Source organism: Oratosquilla oratoria, chromosome 8, assembly GCF_046742065.1.
Source record: "Oratosquilla oratoria isolate Oo_2021 chromosome 8, ASM4674206v1, whole genome shotgun sequence".
NCBI lineage: Eukaryota > Metazoa > Arthropoda > Malacostraca > Stomatopoda > Squillidae > Oratosquilla > Oratosquilla oratoria.
Window position 1 is genome coordinate 76,889,368 of NC_134784.1, and position 5,000 is coordinate 76,894,367.

Genomic DNA, 5,000 nt, shown 5'->3' on the forward strand with positions numbered 1-5,000 from the left:
CCATTTCAATGCTTCTGATAACTTATATATTTGTTCATGCTGCCTCCCCAGGCAATTTCACTTTGTTCAGGATTCTTAGCTGTCGACGACAAATCGTAAGCCTTCTGAGATTAATTCTTCATTCTATCTGACACCAGATGATTTTATTCATTCTAGAAAGACCTCTTCTAGCCTAGCCATACAAAAGACAAAGAACCTCTTATCGGGTTTTCGCACAATACTTCCACGGGCTTCTTCACCAGCGCTGACAATTGAGGGTTCGTTTGAGTAAAATCGACCTCGGTTACAATATCTTATTTTTCAAATATTCAATTATCAAATTATCTTTCCGTCATATATAGCAAAGTTGAACGATGAACTAAATGATTACGAATCTACACGAATGTTAGACATATTTTTTAAATGTTCTTAGAGAAGTTTAGATCTCTGTAAATGAAGTCATATTCTAGTTATTTAAAAGGAGATCGGAGGAAGAATGTTGGAGGAAAAATAGTCTAGCGTGATAACCCTTTTAAACCACCCCGCTCAGGCCTTACAAAAACAACACAATATTTCCCTCTTGAGTGACTTATGGACCAATCCGGTGGCCGATGGCTGTTACTCGGGGGCCGTGGGTCTCCTGCAAGAGAGGCCTTGGGCAACGAGGGATGGAAGGCTTCTGGACTGAGTGGCATATATACTTTCATTCTGGTAGTATATATTACACACACACACACACACACTCGCACACATACACGACTCGGGGGCGCGGTTGATAGAGTACTGGACTGCCAGTACAGTGGTGCCCGCAGTACCCGGTTCGAATTCTGCCCAGGGCCGAAATTATTTCGGTATCGCTGCGCTTCGGGTCGTTACTCTGACTCTCGTGGGCGTGGAGTTGTGTGTGTGTGTGTAAGGATATAGCATTACCCATAGATCGATCATACGACCTCTGAGGTCTCTTCTGGGAGGGAAATAGCTGTCGATCACGAGTCCAACATGTGATCCAAAAGACCAAGGTGAATACACACACACACACACACACGCACGCACACGCACACGCACACACACACACACACACACACACACACACACACACACACACACACACACACACACACACACACACACACACACACACACACACACACAAAAGGAGTGAGTTGTTTATGGTATCTACCGAGGGTTTTGCTAACGATTGCATCCTTGGTCTATTTGAACAGGACTCAAGAATACATTCTTCTCAGAAAGAGAAGAAACTGTTTACTTTGTTACGCAAACAATAGATTTGAGTTTTGATCAAGATGGGCGTGACTTGGCGATGAAAATAATTACCTCACGGCTGATAGAATATTGAAAGAAAAAGGGTCTTTTATATTGTTACGTGGCATTCAGAGATTCTTGTGCCCCTCGTTTGTGCGCTGGTGGCGTAAACGGAAGCATACAGGTCTCGCATTTCCTTAGTCCTGGGTTCAAATCCCGCATCTCTCTCTGATTCCCAGCAATGACTGTTACCTGCTCCAACAGTCCAAGAAGCGCATAGGGGAAAGGTGGCGGCTTCGGCCGCAGTCACGCTTCTCCTGGATTAGGCTCCTCGCCTTCACTATCTCTCGTCTGAGTCGTCTTCATCCATAGATTTGGACATCCGTGGGTTGCCACTTCATTCAATCTATTTGGAACATCTATTCTTGCCATTCTATTTCATTCCACCTATCGCCAGGAGATTTTATTTGGCTGAGAGGTGGTGGGAAACCTCTGGGCTGGGTATTTTATGAATTTTAGGGTAGTTCCTTTTCGCCACGCAGAAACATCGCCATTTAACATGCGGAAATATCGCCGTATAAGACGCGGGAGTATCGCCATATACTGTAAGACAAGAAGTTCTTAACACTAAGACGAAGAAGTTTTTCCCTTATTGTCGAAGAACAGTCGAATTTTTTCATATGGAGTGGCAATTATCTTCAGACGGTGCCATTTTGTCCAAGTGGTGCTAGGCAATTGAACAAAATCGCTTGCTGGAGGTCAAGATAAAAGAATTGCCAATCGGTATGTAGGATGCCGGAAAGGGTGACAAAGATGAGATGAATAAAATCGTGTGGGCAAACTTTGCCAAAGATGAATTTCGCTTAGAACAAATTTAGAGAAGAACAAATTTTGCGAAGAGCGAATTCCGCGAAGAACAAGTTTCGCGAAGAATTGAATAAACAATTGAAAAAATCTAATTTGGCCTTGAACAAATTTTGCTACGAACCAATTTAACTAAGAACGAATCTCGCGAAGAATGGAGTTCGTAAAGAATAAATTTCACTAAGAAAGATGTTCGCAAAAAAAAAAAAAAAAATCGCGAAGAGCGAATTTCACGAAGAATTAATTTCACGAGGAAAAATCGCAGATAAATAATTTCGCGAAGAGCGAATTTCGCGAAGAGTTAATTTCACGAGGAAAAAATCCCAAATAAATAATTTCGCGAAGAACGAATTTCGAGAGAAATTAATTTCACGTGAAAAAAATTGCAGAGAAATAATTTCGCGAAGAACGAATTTCCCTTTTATAGCAGGAAACGTTGCAGGAGTAGCCAAGTTTACGACCAGAACCTTATGGTGGTCTGTTATTGTTGGCACGTCGTTCATGATAGAATGTCAAGAATTTGACAAGTATAAGGTCTACATAAAAGCTCATGTAAAGATGAGGCCTGTTAGACAAAAAAAAAAAAAAAAAAGAAGAAAAAGTATCACGCATCCCATCATATCTCTCTCTCTCTCTCTCTCTCTCTCTCTCTCTCTCTCTCTCTCTCTCTCTCTCTCTCTCTCTCTCTCTCTCTCTCTCTATCCAGTTCCTGAGCAATAAAACAGCGGGGTTGATATGAAGTGTGCCATTTCCTTGAATAATACATTTATTCACTTATTTATTTGCTTCTTGGCTTGTTTGCTTGTTTTCGCTCTGTCATGTCTGTCTTAGCCGTAATCTCACATGGAGGAAATACCTTTTGTTTTTATTTTTTATTTTTTCACAAAATCGGTTTGAAGTAGATTTAGATGCAGCAAACGAAAAGATAAACAAATAAACACAAACAATCACCCAGGTCTTTGGAGAAGGGTCAGTATCTTAAGAAATGAATTAATTCTACTCAATATAATCACTAATGCTTAACAAGGCATGAACGTCAAATTAGCTTTTTGTCTGCTCTTGTCCTCTCGCGCTCGACATTTTCGTTGACACTTTTTGGCAGCGTGACTATCCTTCTTGGGGGTCAAACTTGTATGCATGGCACTAAACTTGACCTCAGATCATCTCCCTCCCTCCCCCCCTCTCTCTCTCTCTCTCTCTCTCTCTCTCTCTCTCTGCCTGTCTGTCTGTCTGTCTCTGTCTGTCTGTCTGTCTGTCTGTCTGTCTGTCTGTCTGTCTCTCTCTCTCTCTCTCTCTCTCTCTCTCTCTTGGTCTGAAAAAAAATTCTTCTCTTTTTTTTGGGGGGGGAGGGGGAGGGGTCTTTTTGATCCCCATATTATTCATAAAAGTAAAAAAAAAGTGAGATAAAGGAGGATGTTGTCAAAATTTGGAATTTCTTTAACAATTTTTGAAATCGCATCAAACGAGGATTCTGGAGTGCAAAGAATGTATGTCATTATTGTTTGCACATGACTTTATCCGGAATAAGATCTTTAAAGAGTGTCATCGTAAAAAAAATAATAATTCGGAAGTCCCCAGTATTTGGAAAAAAAAATCGAGCATCAGAAAGTACTTCTGGTTTCAAGAATTTTGTTGATTTAAGAACCTTTAGTTGAGAATGTTTGATATCTCTTAATTGTAGCGATCTTCAATGAATAGAACTATCCGTGATTATACACTGTTTGCCGCATAGTGGCTGTTACATAAAAATATTAATTTTGTTTTCTACATAGTTAATACCAGCCATAATTGCATTACTCCGCTTCATTTACAAATATCTACCTATCTATCTATCTATCTATCTACAGCATATACCAAGGGCTTTTTCCCCCTTATATGGGAGGTAGCCAAATCAAAGACACGCACCTACTCCCAACCATTCCACTCCCAATTGTTCCACTCTCATCTTAGCACCTCGAGGATGAAGGGTCATCACTGTATCCTTCCCACCGTCCGGGTCAATAGCAATGCAGCAAGGCACAGCACATTTACACAGCGGCGACCCTCACTCCCTGTCCCTTTATGCGAAAAATAGAGGAGTTGTGTCAGACTATATGTTTTTTTTTTATCTATATTTAGCTAACTGCCATCTGTCTTGGCATTGTTTCGGAACGAAAGAAATTTATTCAATATGACAGATGGATACTTTTGCAATAACATTGTTTTCTCACCTCGATTTTCATCAACTCCTTTTGCACCATATTACCATCAACACGTCCATCACCTTCGCCGTCTTAATGGATATCACCACCACCACAAATACCACCATCACCAATACCAAACTACCATCACTACCACCAAACCACGTCCAAACCATCATACCACCAAACCAAATCATAAATGACCACCAAACCAAAAAAGCCACCATCTAACCACCAAAAACAACAAAACCATCAAACCATCGCTACTAACACCAAACCACAAACCCCACAAAAAACACCACCAGCCCCCCCCAAAAAAAAATCACAAAACCCATCTCCAAAATACCAAACCACCAAACCACCAAACCACCAAACCACCAAACCACCAAATCACCAAACCACCAAATCACTAAACCACCAAAACCAAACTACCCAAACCAAACCACCAAAAACAACAAAACCCACCAAACCATCACCAAACTCATCACCAAACCACCAAACCCACAAAACCACCAAAACACCACCACCAAACCACCAAACCCACAAAACCACCAAAACACCACCACCAAACCACGAAACCCACAAAACCACCAAAACACCACCACCAAACCACGAAACCCACAAAACCACCAAAACGACCAGAGCCACCAAACCACCAAACCCAGCAATCATAACCAAACCACCAAAACCAATACCCCAACAGCAAGTCACAAA